The sequence below is a fragment of the Mus musculus genome, chromosome 3 (genome assembly GCF_000001635.26).
Source record: "Mus musculus strain C57BL/6J chromosome 3, GRCm38.p6 C57BL/6J".
Taxonomy (NCBI): Eukaryota; Metazoa; Chordata; class Mammalia; order Rodentia; family Muridae; genus Mus; species Mus musculus.
The window spans coordinates 149,948,306-149,969,481 of record NC_000069.6 but is presented as its reverse complement, the minus strand read 5'-3'; positions in this window follow the sequence as shown (position 1 = coordinate 149,969,481).

Here is a 21,176-nt window from a genome sequence, read left to right as displayed (position 1 = left end):
TGTAGTTTAAACCAACCAAAATCCTGTCATATTTATTACACTTAATACATTCATTTCAATATATTTAATGCATTTACATCTGCTGTATCATGTTTCTTGGGCTACCACCATTAGGACCTCTCTTATTTTTGACCTCCCAACTGTTCTTTATATAGATTGACAAGATCCTACAACTGTTTAAACTGAAAGACAATTTTGCCTTGTAGGTTTCTGCCTCTTTCATTTTGTAAGTTGCTGATATCCTAATCTTTCAGTAGAACTACAGGACATTCACATCGGCGAGGATGAGCCCATGGTAACTGAACTTGACTAAGAGGCAGCTGGCAAAGCCTATACAGAAAGAAGACTCAGTCACTGCCAGTTTCAGGTGGTTTAGAATACAAATTTATCAATTTAATCTGCTGCTTCTCTAGTAAATTTACCCTCCGTCCAGTCCTCTATTCTCTCCCAACAAGGTCATGTTAACTGAAATTTCTGTTAGAATCATAACTTTTAATTAGTTTGGAAGTTTGACTATTGCTACAGTCAAGCCTTGGGCTACATTCTATGGCTTCAAGGAAAAAGGGACTTGTATAAAATTTCCCTCTGAACATTGCAAATGGGATCAAGACAATGAACATTTCAATTTTTCTGTCTACTCTCTCAGATGTTTGGAAAAACTATATCGTGTTGCAAACGACATAATACCTACTGTTATCATAGCTGCTAAATGCCATGGACAGCTGACTCCAAAGCCACACCTCCCATCAATATTTCCTTCCCTAGGCTCACTGCTGACCATTTATTGGAACCAAGATGCCAATACTTGTTCATTGTCACCTTTTGCCATACAAATCAGATTATACATGCGCTTCTAAAATATATAAACAGGAAAAACCTCCACAATCTTGATTTTAAGTTTCTTTCTTGAGGCTACATCTGGTACGAATTCTGCTTTTCCTCAGAAAACAGATGGCACCGTCCTAATGGAAGCAATGTTAAAACGCTTCATGTGGGCAGCGTTTTGGCTTAAGCCAACCAACAAGGGACTGCGAAGCACCCAAGGGCTCTGAGGACATGGTAATTGAATATCATGCTTAAGTCTGAAGTGACAAGAAAAATGAGCAATTACCAGATACTTTTTCCATAACTGAAAAGAAAAAATTCACTACTAAATCTACCAACGTCTCGAAGAACTAAACAAGGGTGACAAATGGTCTGATCTCATGTGCCCATGGCTCTGAGGTTGCCTCCCACTAGTGGAAAGTGGATAGATAATATGACCAGAGCCCAGACATTCCTACTTCCTTGGGATATTTTACAATTCTCTCACTCTTCACTCAAATTCTTTTATTTCCATGTTTGGTTAATAATATTTGATCTCCTCAAGAAAACCAAGCTTTCAACAAATAGTATCCATGTTCCTCACAAATTATCACTCTTGGCATCTTCCTCCAAATCATGGTCCCCTTCACTTTCTCCGTTTTGCAGTTTCTCTCGGTTAGTACTTAAATCTAAAATTTTGGAGCTAATAAAAATCTGATATGTATGCATAGTGGAGTGCCATTCAGTGGAAAATAAATGTAAAATTGTGAACTTCTCAGGTAAAGCCCAGATCTAGAAAATATATTGAGTGCCATAACCCAGCCCAGAAATACAAACAGCTTGTGTTCTCCCTCTCTACACTTTCATCTCTTTTCAGTCTCTTATGCTTGAATATTTCCTAGATCGATATGTTTTTCTTTATATATCTTTATCTTTATTCATTGTCTCATTTATTTAATTTTTTAATGAATTTAAATAATGCACATGTATGAATGGTTTCCAATGAAATATGTCCAGTGCACATTTGTTTCCTAAATTTTTACATTAACCAACTCTATTTATGATACAAGCTGCTTAATATTTTATGAATTCAAAGTCTTTCATGAAATCTGGTCCACTTGCAGACTTTCACATAAAAGTTAGTGACAACTTTCTTGTTATTTGGGTACAAAACTGAGTTCCTTTGACCTCCTCAGGGTAGAATGAAAAAGGAATGGTGATGGCTATCTTCATTTTCTTCTATGTTGTCTTTTCAAATCCTTTCATTCTAAGTAAGCGATTCATCTAGCAAATGTACAATAAACATAATTTAAATGTAAAATGTAAAAATGTAAAAGACAAATACATAATTTAAATGTAGAAACAATACAGGTAATGTTGAATCTAAAGCCTATACTAATTACAGTAGAAGTTGAAGTGGAAGTTTTTGGTTGTGCTATGTCCTGCAGACTCACATGGTATTTTGCTGAGGTAGACTCATGTGGTGCTTTTCTGAGGCAAGATCTGTGGAAGGACATATAATATTTAGAAAGAGTATAAATAGTACACAACACAGTGATGAGTCTCTTGAGCTTGCATAGCAAGCCTTACAACACTTACTTGTTCTTGAGTCTTCCTGTCTTCACTGTTCTTCATGTTATTGAAGGAGACATGACAGAGAACTCCTATCACCATGGCTGGTTCTGGTCCCTCCCACTGACTCATAATGATTAGGCAAAGGCTTAGCTGTTTCTGCTGCCAAGGTGAAAATGTTAAAAAAAAAAAAAACTTATTAAAATTAAAAGTAGATTTTAAAAACCTAAGCCTATAAGGACAAAATAAAGTATAAAAATGATTCTAACAGAGATATTCAGTACTACAAACTAAAATCTAGAAAGCAAAAACAACAACAAAATAACAAAGGAGATTTTAAAAAATAAACAATTCCAGGTCACTGCTTCCTAAATCAATCCAGTAGATAGAGTGATTAAATGCAGCCTTTGTGTATATGTGTGTTTATATGTAAAGGCAAGGCAGACTATAAATTCCATAAGGGAGTGAAAGCTGGTAAAAAATGGTTGGAGAAAACTTAAAGACAGACATCGTTGATATATTTACTCCATGCATCAACATCATCTATAAAATGTAAGGACGTAGACAGTGGCATATTGATCCATCACAGACTGGGTTTACAATGGAGCTGAATAGATCCAAAGACAAATCCTCATTGACTTAAGATGAAGGTGACATCATACTCTTCTGAAATCAAGGTGCTGAGCCCTTTCTTTGATGCTGTCTACTCCTTTGTTGAAGAAAATGTTTGTATTTATTCCTGCCTAATTTTGACCTAACCAAGTAAATGTCCATTGTAGGTCAGATTCTATAAGCTAAATAAATGTAACTTTTACAAAAATAGAGAGGGATGAGCAGATAAAGATTTCTCAAGGAGAAAAAACAAAAGTTGATCACAAGAAAGAAACCTAATGTATTAGGAGTTCTTAAACTCAAGTTTGGTTTATCAAAATCACATTCAAATACAACAAAAGATGCTCATGGACTGCAAGATGTTCACTATGTTAAGCAGAAAATCTTCTATTTTCCAGATTTTGTGAATCATGACATTCTTTAATAACCAATTACTAAGGCACATTTGTAGAGGATAGATAGCCTGATTGCTTAAATAGACAGTTCACACAAGAAGACATTTGAGTTAAGAATTAAAATTACAGATGTTTTTCTACATGATCTATCAGGACAATGTACACTAAAATGAAAACAAGACCACGAAAACACACCAGAATTATTCATATGAACCTAACAGAAAATATATTAACAAGGACACTCATTTCTTAAAATTTCATGAAGTACATTCAAGTGTATGCACAAATTCCTAAACCTTCATCTTAAGTCTGCCTAGAAAAGACTATAAAAGTGTGTTCTATATGAGCAATGTCCTCCTAAGCATGTGCTAAACACAGTGAGTACTTCTCTACCTCAGATGTGACCAGGTAATTCATTCCACTGCTCACCACCATTATAAGTGGTCATCCATACATGGCTGTCATATGATGAAGCATGCTATATCTTCACAAAAGAAGGCCACAGGAAACAGTGAACATAAATGGTAGCCAACCACCTAGGAAGTAGTGAATATATCTAACAAAAATTCAGAAAGCAAAGAGCACCTATAAGGAGGCTTAATACATATAAAAATTTAAAAACTATCTAAAGTCAACACAGGATGCAGTATTTGCAGATTTTGGATTTCTGTTTGAACTAGAACCTTAGTTATGAAAATATATCAATCTGTGTGTCCATTGTGTGTGATGCTTCCGAGGTAGGTAGGTGCTGGTTAAAATTTTGTAAAAAGTTTTTTTTTTCACTTTTGTGTAAGATGGAACAGCATTGAACTCATTACACTGCCTAAAATTTTCATTGAATACCATATCTAACATTCATGCTTGTACCTATTTTTGTCTTTGAATAATGAAGGTTGATTTCATTAATAAACAAAATTCCAATCCAAGCTGTGGTCCATTATACTCTATGTATTATATAACATAATTGAAGCAGGACAGCTATTTAATTTCTGATATTTCCATTTTTGGAATAAAAGCCAGAAGGTTCATATTTAAATATTTCTTTATTAGAACCACCCATGGCAAGAAAGCCAGCTCAACATGTGTGCCCCAAATTAATCCCGTCGCCTGCTTTTCTGGCACAATCAGAACACAAAACCTTTATTTCATGCAAAATATTGTCTAATTTTTAAATGCTTATGAAATCATGGATATTTAAAGCAAAGTCTCATTTTGGAGAATACCATGAATATTTTTCTATGGGAATTTTATGCCAAATTTCCCATAACAGCTACTAAGTCTCTAAAACCATGGAGGAAAATAATCCTATAGTCTTCGACACTCAGAAGCCATCTAAATATGTCAGCATATGCTCTATTAAAAATGTTTAGATTAGGAATCCAAAGAGGCATGACATTAAACATTTCAATAACTCCTATTCCCCTAAATTGTGGATATTTGTAAGGAAACTCTTGCCTTATTATACTGGGGACATTACTAAAGAAAATACTAGGTTACCTCCATTTAGTAATAACTGTACCTGTTTATTTATAACTTTGTAAGTCTAGCAGGTATTTTATATCTTTCATAGTACTTGCTTACATACAATCATACTACTTGCTTACATACAATACATTCTGCTGCCTGTGTCAACACACAGCATATAAAAAATATAAACCCCCTCCTTGTCATGTTGCCTTTTTACATGTACATCTCTAACACTGATACAACTTAAATTATGAAACATTAAATTGCTACCACTGTCTTTGTTTTGTGGATAGAAAGCTAGGGAAAACCTACATCTACCTCAAAATGGACATAAAAATTGGCATAATTAAATAAGTTGACTAAATATGCAGCATAGTCTAGTGATCCAGTTTGAAAAACAACCATCCTCTAAGACTTCACTCACTTTCCTACAGGAGATGTTTAAATCAATTTAGCCAATCAGAAGACTTCAACAGCTAAAGCCTGGGTGTGGTAGGTCATGCAGGAATATAAAAACAGGATATATCCATCATGAAAGAATCCATGTCTAGTTGAAAAGGTGACTAGGACTACTTCTTATGCTCTGTACGAGCTAGTTTTATGTCAACCTGACACAAGCCAGAGTCATCAGAGAGAAAGAAATCTCAAATGAGAAAATGTTTCCATTCGGTCAAGACGTATGGTATTTTCTTAATTAGTGATTAATGGGAAAGGACCCAACCCATTGTGGGTGGTGTCATACATGGGTTGGTCGTCTTGGGGTCTATAAGAAAGCAGGCTGAGTCATGAGAAACAAGTCAGTAAGAAAAGTCCCTCCATGACCTCTGTATCAGCATCTGTCTGCAGGTTTCTACCCCGCTTGATTTTATGTCCTGACTTCTTTTGCTAATGAACAACAGTGTAAAAGTGTAAGCTGAATAAATTCTTTCCTCCCTAACTTGATTTTGTCATGCTTTCAGGGAACAAATGTCACTATGGAAAAGGCACAAGTCACCATCCTTTGTGTCCCCAGAAGAACAAAAGCACAAAGCTGCTAAAAGGAGGGCAATACACATGGAAAAAAATCTTATTGTATCAGAAAGAATAAGACAAGATAAAAGATTATGTATTTCATAAAGAGGACAGGAAAACACAATGTCCAAGTGAAGACGCTAAAAGTTTCCCTGTGTAGGAAAGACATTTGGGCAGTATCCATCGTTTCAAACTACCTCTGTAAGTCCTGGTTTGAACCAGAATATTAGAGCCTACCACCAGCCTAGGAAAGTCCAAGGAAGAATGAAGAGACAAAAGACCTTCTCTAAAGGACAGGAGCAATGAAAAATGTCAGCCTTTTGATGTTGCAACAGGACACTGTTATCAGTAAATTTCCCACTCATTAAATGAGCAATAAATTATAAAATCAATCACACATTGTATCTCAGTGTTTAAACAACTCGGAGATTTTGTGAAGTTTTAGTCTCAGCTCCCATCAGCAACATGTGACTGGCAGACTGAGTTTGGATCAGGCCTCAAATCTAAAAGTGAGAAAAATATCCACTTATCAGTAAGTACATACCATGCATATCCTTTTGAGTTCAGGTTACCTCACTCAGGATGATATTTTCTTGTTCCATCCATTTGCCTGTAAAATTCATGATGTATTTTTGTAATAGCTGAACAGCATTCCACTGTGAAAATGAACCACACATTTGTTTCTGAATCTATTAAGAAAATTCTACTTATAATTAAATGTTCTGGAAAAAATGACAATTGCATGTCCAGGCATCTTTATAAATTAAATTCTATGGAAGATTTTATGACAAAAACACTATATATTTTATACAAATTATTCAAGAATTTAAAGAACTGATAGTTCGCAATTTATTTTATGGATCAAACTACATATGCCCAGGAACAATAATGACATTGGAAGAATATCCTAATGAAAATAGGCTAAAATGGAATAAAAGCTCATATCTATCTTGATTGTGAGGGTTAGGGGGACTCAACAAAATTCTAACAAACTAAATGCAACAGAAACCAAATTATGGAAGCATCATGGCTATAAATGGCTCACTACAGGAATGTTGTCTTTTTATGTAACAAAAAGTATAATTCACTACATTAATAAGAGAAAAATAATCTAAATCATTGTAATATGTGCAACAGAATGAGATCACTTGATATCAAATAGGTTCATACCAACTCCCCCACTCCCCTACCCACCACTCCCCCTTTTTGGCCCTGGCGTTCCCCTGTACTGGGGCATATAAAGTTTGTAAGTCCAATGGGACTCTCTTTCCAGTGATGGCCGACTAGGCCATCTTTTGATACATATGCAGCTAGAGTCATGAGCTCCGGGGTACTGGTTAGTTCATATTGTTGTTCCACCTATAGGGTTGCAGACCCCTTCAACTCCTTGGGTACTTTCTCTAGCTCCTCCATTGGGGGCCCTGTGATCCATCCAATAGCGACTGTGAGCATCCACTTCTGTGTTTGCTAGGCCCTGGCATAGTCTCACAAGAGACAGCTATATCTGTGTCCTTTCAGCAAAATCTTGCTAGAGTATGCAATGGTGTCAGCGTTTGGAAGCTGATTATGTGATGGATCCCTGGATATGGCAATCAGTAGATGGTCCATCCTTTCGTCATAGCTCCAAATTTTGTCTCTGTAACTCCTTCTATGGGTGTTTTCTTCCCAATTCTAAGAAGAGGCAAAGTGTCCACACTTTGGTCTTTGTTCTTCTTGAGTTTCATAAGAACAATGTACAAAGCCACATTCGATCTAAAAAGAAAAATCAATTAGTGATTAAAATTAATAATGCCATTTCCAATGACCATTAAATATATAATTTAGTTCTTCTATATCTATCACATAGTTATATACTCAGTATATACTATTCATTTGTCAAAATTTGTCAGGCTAATTTGAACAAAACTATAAAATACTAAAGAAAACCCAAAGATAAAAATACTGTGGTTTTATTTTGTTCATAATTGCATGCCTCAGTATCTGTGAGATGTTGATTCTAAATCTTTTATAAAGATTTGACATAATGTCAATCTGACTATGAACAGGGCCATGTGCTGTGTGTGTGCATGCGTGTGTGTGTGTGTGTTTGTGTGTGTGTGTTTGTGTGTGTGTGTGTGTGTGTGTGTGTGTGTGTAACCATGCATCCTAAATAATTACATGTATAATACTAACTATAAGAGTCAGAGAATGGTCCAGTGATTCTCTAGATTGAGAGTGAAAGTGGAAACAGGCTATTTAGTTACCTAGGGAGTTTTGGCTTGGTAGTAATGCTCCATTATTCTTACTAGTGGCCAGACAATCATGGTTCTTTGCCAAAACTGAAATAATTGTATGTTAAAGATTATTTTACTGTGTGCAATTTATATTTTAACTTTTTAAAAATGGGGAATAAGGCTTTTAGCTCATCAGGCGTCCCCTTACATACCCCCTTTAATTTAGTCTTTTTCAAAATTAGCTTACTTTAATTAAGTTTAACAATCAGGAGGTATTAAATCAAATTTAAAATATTCTTTATTCATATGCTAAGACTTAAGCAATTAAATTCTAAGTAAAAAGCTTGTTATTTTTTCCAATAAAATATGTTAGATGAAGTCAGAATGCATAAAAATAAGGGAATGCTTATTGCAGAATAGCAATTTCAAGAATATATCATGTAGCTGAAGTAGCTCACATTTCCAAACTTGCTTCCTTACCTCAGATTTGCATTCGTGTAGCTGTTTACCAGGAGCAACAGTAAAGCCATTATTCTTAACTCACTAAATATAGCTTCCTATTCAGTGACAGGGTGACAAGTAAAAAATGCATTAAAATCCCAAGACTGCAACCTTCTGAAGCATTGCAATAAGCACACTGAAATTTTGCAGAGATGTGTGCATTTATCTGACTGCAATTAGGGTCACATGTACCATTCTAGATGATAAACATAAGGCTCGAAAAAATCTAGTGGTTTCAGTCTAAGGCTAACTAGCATAAATAAGCACTATGTTTAATTACAGAAAGTTTCATGGATGATGACCATAGCTACTAAAACTTTAAGGTTGGTATGTAACAATAAGGTACAAGAGAGAAAAAAATTTAAACACCTCAAAGAGGAAGAGAAAAGGTAGGAACCTTTAAATATAAACTTTCATTATTACAAAGCTCTGGGAACTGTAGCAAGGGGGCACACACATCTTCTTTAAGAGTCCTTTGGGAGCTAACATGCATACGTTAACATTGCATGCATCTGCTTTTTGGTTCCTTTGCCTGATTCATCAGTCCACAGCCTGTTCTACTCAAGTTAGCTCTTTCCAGCAGCTATTCAGAGCACTTTGGCTGCCACAAATCCAACAGATAATTGGTCTTTTGGCCTTAATTGATTTGAAATACACATCATTTAAAAATTAAAGGACAATGGCCTTAATTTTGTAATGAGAAGAAAGTAGGGGTTTTAAAGGTTGAGTTGATGGGATTTAGAGTAGACAAATGAGCTATTAGCATCCTTTATGCAATCCATTAGTTGCTAATGGTTTTAGGGACATCTGTTGATGATGCTGAACTTGATCAATTTTGGGTGCAACTTTCCTGTGGGGAAATCCAACCACCCTGTCATTCAGAAATGTAAATGAGAATGATGCTTGCATGTTGGCCATCACATACGGCTCCTTGTTTGCTTGCCAGCCTCTCACCCAGAAGAACAAAGTGGTTATACAAGGGGGGTGTCTGTGGTGTTGGTTTACAGCAAAAAGAAATCTGAATATTTGAAATTTTAAACAAATATGTAATATGTCTCTGTAAGAGAAGAGCTCACAGCCACATCTTGACAGTGTAGTCAGTAAAAGGGAAAATAAAAAGTTCATTTCCCTGAACTTAGACACATAGTTTAAAAATAGGGCATCTCATTTTTTGTTTAAATAATACTCATTTTATTTTTGAATTTCTGCTCCATGATGATAGAGAATATATCTCATGACTTTTAGACATCCATACTGGGTGAAAGTCACGTATTTGGGTGAGTTCCCAAGGCCAATATTTTGAAGAATGTCTATATTTCATATTGTCTGAGCCTTGTGGATATTATTATCCCATTGAATGGATGCTTGACGTCTAGTAGCCCACTGAGTCACACAATGCTGTTGAGACTTTTCTGAAGCCTCTTAGCTCATTGTCAAGTGGCAAGGATGCAATTCTGTAGTCAGCCAGACCTAGTGTTGACCTTATTTTCTGCCTTATAGTGATGAGATTTGATTAATCTGAGATTCATTGTTTCCAGATGTACATTGAAAGTTAAAATAATTACTAACCTGAGTTGTTTGGGCACAGAATAAAATATAATCTGGAAATTCAGAGCCCAGTTTTGTGCATTAGAGCCAGAAGGTAGAGGTGTGTTTATATTAGTTAAAAGTCTTTCTTCAGCTTAACTTTAGTCATACTCCTCCAGGCCCTCCTTCCATAACCTTCTGAACTTAGGCTTCTGTGTCAACATTTGTGTGACCTGGATTGCTCAGCTTTGCAGGAGCTCTTCTCAGTCATTTTAGAAAGTATATCCAATCTTCATATAAAATCCATTGATCATCCCTCAAGTCTGTCCACCTGTCCACCCTGCCAGGTCTTCAGCAAGCACTCTCATCTACACCCTGGAGTTCTCTGTCCTCTACCACCACTGCCCCTTAAACAGTGTCTAAGGAACAGATCCTAGTTCTATACTGAGATATGTTATTCTCTATTTGAATAATTCATGAAGAAAATCTAGTTATTATTCTTACCTTTTACCTACAATCTATATTTCATTCTCTTTAGGATTATCATATTAATTTTTGTTCCTGCAAGATATCAACAAAGATGGCTGAAATCAAAATTAGCTTAAAATCACAAATACTTTGTGATTTTAAAAATTATACTGAGTAATGCAATTCATCACAAAATTTGAAAAGGCATATACATTATTTATATGTATATTACAGTATACACACATACATCACACACACGCACACTGTAAACTGTCCAATTACATATGTAAGGCTTATATTGTCAGGGCTTATCATACAATGAAACAAGTGTTCATCTCTACTTGGGAAGATTTACAAAAAGATTAAGGCATATATTAAAACAGAGAGAGAGAGAGAGAGAGAGAGACAGAGACAGAGAGAGAGAGACAGAGACAGAGAGAGAGAGTCAGAGAGACAGAGAGAGACAGAGGCAGAGACAGAGACAGAGAGACAGAGAGGTAGAGAGGTAGAGAGGTATGTGATGTTCTATGTGAGAGCTAACAAGATTTCACACCATTCCAAATAGTATCAGGGATGCAGATGAGAGGTCAGACATAGAAGTAATAACAGAAGTGGGTTGAAGTACATTGATAAACAGATTTTCTTCACTCATTTTTGTAGGTCTGAGTTGCAAAATTCAAGGAAAGTAAGCAGCACAAAGACATAAAAGGATTACCAACATGCTAAAAAAGCATTAGAGGTGTAGAGAGCCTAACAAATAAAATAATAATGCATACAGTATAATCAGTGGCTAAATATACAGTACAGTCATATGTAATAGTCTAGACAATCTTTTGCATTTCAGGGTACCATAGAAATGATCCTTCAGGTTCAGTATCTTCGACTTCACAGTGAGAAAGAAATGGGATGCTCCACAGGAGAACTTACTACATCTGTACTTACATCAGGCTAAAACAACACAGCAATAGGGAGGAGAAGTTAGGGAGAGCTCATCTGCCCTTGAGGCGCTCGGCAACAATGCCCTTTGGGATGGGTGGGATGGAAATAGACATTTAGAGGTATACTCACTTTCAGAAGTTCAAATCCATCCCTTCACTTAGACTCAGGGAGCCTGCTTCTACGGAGTGTTCCCATTAGAAAGAGTAGTAGGCATCACAGGCATGTGAGGGCAGGCTTTAGATGGGGTAGAGCTTTCTATGAATCAATACTACCATAAAACAAGCTTCTTCCACAAGTACATAACTCAGTCTTGCTTGAGGTCATGTCAAGACACCTGCTCATTTCCTGAAAGGGGTCCTAAATACAGAGAGCAACACAGTGCTTTTAAGGTTTTTTTTTTTTTTTCCCCCAACTTGGTAGATTAAAGGACCATTCAGCCGGCTCCTTGGAGAAGCTATTATGGAAATTAAAATGCCCTTTTAAAAGTCTGGTAAGTCCCTCCTGGAACCATGTTCCACCCCCTATACCATGCTGCTCTAGGTGAAAAGGAACGTACTTGTGGATAATGGTCATTGCGTGGGGAATATCCAAAGCAATGAATTGCTTTTAGAGTTGATTAAATGCTAAAATGAACCTTTTTGATAACCATGAGAGCTGACTATTATAAGTGTACTCCTGTGTCATGAATATTACTGCTAATACATGATAAGATTTTTAAAAGGACATAATAAAGTGTAATAAAGAATAGCTCACTTCCTTCCCTTTTGAGGTTTAGAAAGAGCCATTTGGTCTTTACATGATGGCAAAAGGGAAGTCCTTTTAAAGTGAATGACTTGGCCAGGGAGGCTGTAAAGTGAGATTAATAGCTGAAAGGAGTGGACTGTTCAACGAGCTGTGATGAAGTTAAAGATATTTTAATATCAAAAAACGGGGATTTAAGGAGAGCACAATTTAATATTTGTGGTCTGACAGTGACAGAAACTGTTGATGATTAATAAGCATGGCAATTACTTCTCTGTGCATATTGCTGAGCTGGAAAGACTGCAACACAAGTGCCTTAGAGTGCTGATGGCATTAAATGCATACACCAGCTAGAGGCAGTAGCAGTGAGGGGAACTACTGTTTCCTGCGTTGATTTTTCAGGTGGTATTATAAATAGGCTGTTCTGTAGAATATCAAGTAAATGTATTAATTAATATAAAAATGTAATAAAGTAAATTACTATATAAGTCAAACTATCATTGAAATTTATATGTACAGTTAATTATATATATATATATGTGTATGTGTATATATATATATATATATATATATATATATATATATATATATATATATATATATATGTATATGTATATATATAGTGGGAGGTGAGCCTGTGTGTGCCTGTGTGTGCCTGTATGTGTGTCTGTCTCTGTGTCAGAATTATTGTAAGTAAGGATGGAGAGATGACTCAATGGTTAAGAATGTGTAGAATCCTTTTCTCCCAGGGCATCCTAATTCAATTCTCAGTGCACACATTGGGCAACTCACAATTGCCTGTAACTTCAGTTCCAGATGAACAGATACCATACTCTGCCCTCAGCAAGCACTATACTCACATGAGGAAGTCCACATATAGACACACTCACATCTTCATAATTAAAGTAGTAATAATTATTATCATAATAGGTTATTATGCTATCCATAATGAACTGTATACACTTATCTTTCTTTAGATTACATAAATATTTGGTGCAATGTTTGAGAAACTAATACTGATGACTATTGTCTAAGTTTCATTAACAGCCCAAGCATTATGTGAACATTTCAATGGCATTAGTATTTCATTGAATCATTGACAAAATGCACAATGTTTTTTGCACATGTAAGAACTAATGCACAGGCTCTTCACTCTCAGACTTAAAAGTCCAAGAAATGTGTATGTGTCTATGTGTGTATAGTTGTACGTGGGATATAATATGGTTAAGCCACTTGATTTAATGTTAATAGGACACTTTCCCAAAAGACTATAATATTTATGACTTTAATAAATCAAAATCTATTTGCCTTCTTTATTGTGACCTTCATGGTGCCAACAACTTTTTCTTTGCTTATATTGCTGAAAGTGACCAGGACAAACATTCTAGCCTATATCCCAGTAACTTAGCTCTTAAGATACCCCTCTCAGCATTTTGAACTTCTCCTAGATATAAAGAGGACAGGTATGTGTCCCTTCAGGTAGTCACAGAACTCTGTAGCAACAACAGTAGTTGGCATCTGTAGGGGCATAATCACCTTTAAGCTAAGTTTCCTGGTGACTGAGACTTCTCCCAACATGTGTTTTCTTCCAGGGGCTGCTGATACTAAACATTCTCAGGGATTTAATATTAATTTTCCTTGAGTAAGGTAAGAAACTCAAAACTACATCAAACCAAGGCATATCGAAACACATGATTATGTCACCCACAGTAAAGGCTTCAAAAATGTGTTGATTTTCCATATTTACAAGTAAGTCGGCAGCAGCCATTTTTAGTTAACAGGAATATTAAAAATTCAGAGCGATACACCGAAGGCTCATTTTGATATCACTGTTTTGAGAAATGAAGAGAATGTATTGGATTTATATTTCAAAAATGTAACTAGTACTAAGTATTTCAGTTTTCGTGTAATGGGGAGACTTTACATTCAAGGGGTAAGCAAAAAAAATGTGGTAGAATAGGCTAGGTTCAAGGAAGACCTGGGTTCCCTGAGGGATACAGAGAGCAGTTGAGCAGGCAGTTGGAGATAAGCAGGGGTTGCTTACTGTGTAATGCTTCTGATGGGGACATGATGGGGACATGAGGTTTTCTTCTATGTAAAGATAACAATAAGGCATTAATCAAACTAGGAAGAGTAGAAAATCAAGATGGTACCCAAGGGCTGAGCAAGTAAACACAACTCCTAGCCAGGCAAAAAATCAACAAGCCCCTAAAACTCTGATTTGACCCCCAATTTTATTGATGTGTTAATTTTTGTATTGCTCTATGCCTCACAGAAATAACTGAATGGATACACACTGGGCATAACATTCCCAGGGAAACGGGCCTGTTTCTCATGATGATCAGCACAGTCATCTCTTGCCATTTCTCCCCAGATAAACATGACAATCATCTACCTTCGTGGTTAAAGAAAATACTTTGCTAATTTTCTCATTTTCTCTATGAGCATTAAGCAAGTTCTAATGACTTTCAATCTTGAGACATATTCACTGCACTCCTGAAGCCTCACATGTCTGCCTCCTGAGTACTGGGACCACAGGTGTCTATGTCCACTTATTACTCAATCTTTTTGTTCCTGATCTGCTCAGTTATTGAACTGAATGAAGCTGCTTCTGATTGAGCAATGGTCAGTGTTGAGTTTTGTTTCCCAAGTCTTGGCCTTGAAGATATGTCTCTAGAGCCCTAAACACTGGCCTGAGCATCAGCTGGACTTGCTCTTGCTTCTATACTGGTGTGAGGTGTTTGTTTCTCCTTTCTACAAGTTCTATTTTTTATTATAACCTCTGTTTTACTGCAATTTGTACAACTTTTAAGGTATTAAATATTTCCTCGTATTAAAAATATATTTTGGGGCTTAGGAGATAATTCAGTTAGTAAAACATTAGGCACATAAGTGTGAAGTCCTGAACTCAAATCCCTAAAATCATGTAAAGCAAAAACACATTTAATATCAGGACTCCTAGGATGAGGTGGAATCTGAGGCAGGAGAGTTCCAGGAAGATCCTAACATGGACCAGCTTACCCAGTGTATACAATGGTCAATGGTGAGCAACAGAGAGATCCCACCTTAAAGCAGAAGGTGTAGAACCAACATCTGATGCTTTTAATATCCCCACATGAGCGACACACTTAAACACACACATGCACACACACACACACACACACACACAAAGCACCAACATATAACACACACATGGGGAAAATCTTACAATCTCTTAGCTTTTGCTTATATATTTTAATTAGTTTTTTTTTTGTTTGTGTTTTGTTTGCTTGTTTGTTTTGGACTCTTGTATGTCTATCTACCCACAAATAAGAACTACACACCATTTCCATACAGAGGCTGTCTTCTTGGTCAAATTTAAGTGTGTCATTTTCAAATCATCATTTAATTGTAAATAGATTCTCTGTTTACAAATATGTGATCCTTTATCATTAAGTTGGACAATAATTAGCAGTATTTTACAAAGCAAGTTCATTGTCACAGTACTGACACTGGTAAACTGAAATAAATATGTATAGACACAATGATTGTTAGTCTCAGAATGACTGGGGGAATGGAAACAAATTGATTCATAATGCATTTTACTGGGCCCTATCCATCAGGCTCCTCCAGAGTATTTGGGATGAATTCCTTGAGTTTCCTTTTATTTGTTTGCCTTTGGTGGTAATTTTTAAGCACACTGAACCCTGACAACTGGCATCTTAATATATTTAGCCCCTTATGTAAGAGTAGAGAAATAAAATTCCATTCGCTGCTGTCAATAGCCTAGGCACACAGTGAATAACCATTAAGTAGCATGAAATATATTTAGAAAGTAACAATATAACAATATTTCATTATTAAACAATTAGTTTCTTAAGAAACTATATTTCTTCCAGAAAAGACAGAAGTTAAAAGAATAGAATAAATTGCCCATAGCTTGCTTATGCCATAATATTCAAGGTCATTCTTACCTGGTGTTGTCATGTTGGTGACATCATGTTCTGATAGGCCCTGTAGGAACTTGGGCACAATACTAACATGGCTTCCTTTAGCTGGCATTCGTTCTTGTAGTAGTTCAGGTGTTTCCTGTAGATGTAGGCAGATGGATGTCTCCAGGCATGTTATGATGTCTTTGTTCTTCGTGTGTGGTTCCAGAGAATCACACTTAACATCGAGTAAATGTTCAATGTAAAATTTTATATAATGAATAAATCTTTTTACTAGAAAAGAAATGTTTGTCCTCAGACCTTGTCATGAATGCTAATAGGATGGAGAGAGGATATATAAGTTTTACTTCTTTCTTGAATATAAAATCTTTTTAATATGTACCTTCAAATTGATAAGCCTGTGGTTTTACATAATGCCCAAGCATCTGGAATAATTACTTCTGCTGAAATCACAAAAAAGTTTTAAACGGCAGTGTGGAAACTCAAGGTAACCTGCCTGTAAATCTCATGGTGGACAACGCCTGCAGTAACTCATGGATATTCATTTATGGACAGAACATGTATTTTCTTCTTATGCTGTTGAGCTAAGTAGCTAAGTACAAGTCTTAGATGCAGGTACCAGGTTGACTCTCTTTATGTTCCAGTATGTAAGGCTAGGAAATATTCCAGAGGTAAATATGAACCCTTTGTCCAGATATTAAGCAAGCAGTGGAGAGACCTGAACTGAAACACATCTTCTATCTAATGTAAGGCTAAGCCTCATTTAGCTCAGCCCAAGCACACTCATACCTTACATGTGCGCCTCTATGGCACTTCCATGTCAGAAAGTTCCTTTTCAGGGTAACTTTCCATGATGCACGTTGTGGCAGTAGGTATGTGAAAGAGTTTTTGTAAGATTAAGGAAAGCGTGGTGCAGTGCTCTAGGTTTGTACTGCCAGCACTAACAAGCTGAAGGAGAACTGCCAGGAGTTCAAGGCCACTCTGAGCTACAGAATGAGCCTATGGCCAGGGTAGGATGATGCAGGAGACCTTGTCTTAAAGGTCCTCCTCCCTCAAAGAATTTAGAGTTATAAAATCCTGTGGAAAACTTTTATAATTTATGCCCATGTTCCCAACAAGAGAAAATAATCTAGGCTTCTACTGTGCTTTGCTATTCTACATATGCACCTTACTCTTTTGGGACCTAACAGAGTTATTAATCACACACTTGGATTGGAAATGAGATATAGAGAAGCCAAATACACAGAGACCAGCCTTTCCTTCTTTATTCATCCAGATTCTAACCTTTGGTGAGTTTCTTTGTTTTACTTTACTTTTTTTTTCCTTCACAAAGCCTTTCCAGACATATTCTTTCTTTAAAAGTCACTCTGAAAAGTAAGCACTATCCTGGGTTTGGCCTTTCTTTAATCTCAGCTGTTTTGTCTATGTGTCCTATGAGTAAATTGTACTTCTCAAACAATAGTATCAAGTTTTAACATCTAATGTAATTCATTCAACTCCTTCCACTGCACTGACACAGTTCTAAACATAAGGCAGGCATTTCATAGACACGGTGAACATCCCACAATTTGCCTACAAATTCTCTTGTATGACTCTTTCTTTGTAACAATACTTAAAGCCTTCACTAATCTGCTGTGTACCAAGGCTTAGGCAACATAATTTTCCTTCAATTTCTTAATAAATGTCCATGAGTGACAAATTTTCTCCTTAGATAGAATTTATGTGAACTGCCTACAGCTGAAAGTCTGTTGACAGAAGTCAAGGAACGTGGTAGAAAATGTATCTCACACGTCCTTGCCTTTGGACCTAAAATCTGAAGAGCAGTGGCCTCTGAAACTGCACTGCGTTTTTTAAAGACAGTGTCTGGTCTGATATCTGTGTCTGCTCTTTCTTGTTATGTGTTCTGCTGGTGTTCTAAATCCTTGTTTGTATTTCAGAAATTCGTGGCATTTTTCAATTCTACTTAGAGTTATTTATATTTCAACATATCAGCCTAAAGTAAAGAGAGTTCAGCACAGTCCACAAAATAAAATGGTCTACTTGGGCATTTGTCAATGTCTTCGCAGTCAAGCAAGTCAGTGAAAAGTGCTGAAAGCAAGGATGTATTAAAGCAAGAGGAAACCAAAACAGGAAAGCCCAAACTTCCGACTTTCTGTCCTGGGAGCTGTCCTACCTATGGCGTGCTTCATATGGAATACAGCGAGCTGCAGCTTTGGAGGCATGGACACCAGAGTTCATAAAAATCACTTTAACTGTGGACTACCTACATAGATTAACTTGAAAGTCTCTTGTGGTATCAAAATTTTTTTTCTTTAAATGAAAGGTATGTTCAGACTACTCTGTGGAGCCAAGAAATTTATAAATTTCCCTACAGCACAGTCTTTGGCCATTATGTGCCTACTGATGTGAAGACCTTTGTATGTAACTTGCATTTTTCCTTATTTGTAGGATTTTTCTTTTCATATTTAAGTTTTAATTTTTAGGAGAAGTTAGCACTTGTTTGTTTAGATTTGTCTTACTTCCTCCAGGGTTTCTCAGACCTTATTTATGAATATATAATTCTGGTTTTTATATTGTTCTTTTACTTGTTACTTTATGAGAAAAAAATTCACTATCCTGATCTATTTGGAGGCTGCAGAGTCCTGGATGAATCAATGGGAAATGAGGTGGAAGAAGGTCCCAGCTCCAGGTGAGCTCTTGAGCAAGATGCACTTGCTGCAGTTTACCAGGCAGCCCACTGTAGATCCAGCTGATCCACAGCAGCCGATTGTGAGAAGTGAAAGGAGCTGTGTTGCAGCCACATAGCCTACCGCACTTATGGAAACCTAGAGACAGACGTCACAGATGGACTAAAACATGCAGAAGATGAGGAAACAGATATAAGAATAACGTACCAGAGGCTGTTTTGATATATATTTGATATATCGAATCAAAATCCCTTACAAAGGAGTTCTCCCAGTTCAAAGTGAAGTGAAGAAAGCAAATGAACAGGATCTTTAAGATCTTGGAGGAAGACAGATGTATCTTTCTTTCTTTGTCCTGGGTCCATCAGGAAATAAGATATAAACCAACTTGCTTTTACAGTGTTCAAACAGCTGCCCCTTCTTTCTGTGACATTTAAAACCCTTTTAAATAAAAGTTTTTTTTTTTTTAATAAAACCAGAGAGGAAGATTTCTACCCAGAAGGAAGAAGCAGGAAGAAACCTATGAATGGTACCAGTCTACAGAAAAAATTTTTGTTATTGTAAAAATTCACTAAACTTAAATCATTGTGATCTAAATATGTCTACCCTGGGTTGACAAAAATATCCAGCTAATTTAATACGTGACTTAATCTTTCTCTGCCTTTGGGCTGTTCCTGCTGGAGTCATAGCAAGAGTGAGACTTAATGGAAATCCACCATTAATTGGACAGAGCTGAAAAAAAAGGTGTGATTTGGAAATTATTTTTATAAAAAACCACCAAATGCAGGAAGTAAAAAATAGAAGCCTAATGTTTTCTATTTTAATTTTTAATAGATATGGAGGTTGTATTTCATCACAAAAATATCTAAAGGAAAACAAACAAGTCAATTTTCAAATTCCAAGTCCAGTGTTCTCTCAGGTCAAATGAAATCTATGTAGGTGATTTTTAATCTGAGACAAAACAAAGACTCGTAAGCAGATCTAAGACGCCTGAGCAGCATTGCTTAGCCTGATACAGTCATTAAATACTTGCATTTCTTCATAAATCTTAAGGACATCAACTGTCAACCTGTCTGGGCTAGGCGCGGGGTGTTCAGTTTCTGGTCTCTGTAATAGCGCAGAAAGGAAGATATGAACTATAAGAATTGTTAAAGCAACAAAAACGCCTCTGTGTGTTTTCTTTTGAGAGGAAAGGTAATTTGTTAAGAAACCTCCTTGACAGGATGATGGAGCATACTTCTTCTCTTTTTTTTCCCCACCACGAAAAGCCCTGAGAATCAAAGGCAGCTAGGTTTGCCGTAGTGCATTGACTGACAATTAGATTTTAAAACCCCAGGAAATAGGATCTCATAATGCTACCTAATGGGATTCTGAAATAAAGTCGACTGCTCTCAGGTAGCGTCAGGTAGCAAAATTAAAAGAAAAGCACAGAAACTCAATTATTACTGGAACTGGCTCGTTAAGTCAGCTGCTGTCACAACTAGAAGCCGCTTTAACTCTGTAGCAATATTGCATATTTTCAATGTCTTCTACCATTAGAGATTATTATGCCTCATAAAGTTAATAAATGTAAATCAAATGTTGGCATTCTTTACACATGAAAATCTTTGGAGGCTTATTTTCTATAGACCCTTCTCCAAAAGCAGCATAATTTCATTAAGATGTCATGACAACAGGATTTGAATGTGATGACTTAATAATTATCTGCTATTATTAGAACCTCTTATTTTTAAGCATTCCACGGTGCTCCACAGTATTCAGGTATTGATGAAGCAGTTCACAAAGTAATCATTCTAAGAGGAGCTTAGACATTCAATAGCAATAATGGAAATGCAATAATGAAAACTGTGGCTTATTTTACCATGAAATCTAATGCCCTGACAACAAAGGATATTAATGTTTAACATTTGTTATTTGACTAAAAAGTTTTCCATAGCATTGCATTTCTTTCCACATTTTCCTGTACTTCATTATTAACAATGATCTGAAATTAATGGAAAGAATCCAAATGTGTCATTCTCAATATTCATCAGCAACTAGAAATAGACTAAAAATGTTTAGAGGTCTCCATATTCATAAACAGTTTCAAAGGGTCTATAAGCTAGTAATTTTTTTACATTACAATATGTGAAGCATTTGTAGATGTCAGATTTCTTTTGGAATTGACAATATAATGTGCCAAAAAAAGGCTAATTTCTTTTACAAGAAAGCAGGCAAGGCTGACAATACAAGAACCTGATCACTGAGGAAGCCTCCTCTAAATGTAGAGGTATCAGCCCTCTATCTGTTCGCCTCTGTTTGTTTCTCATTGAA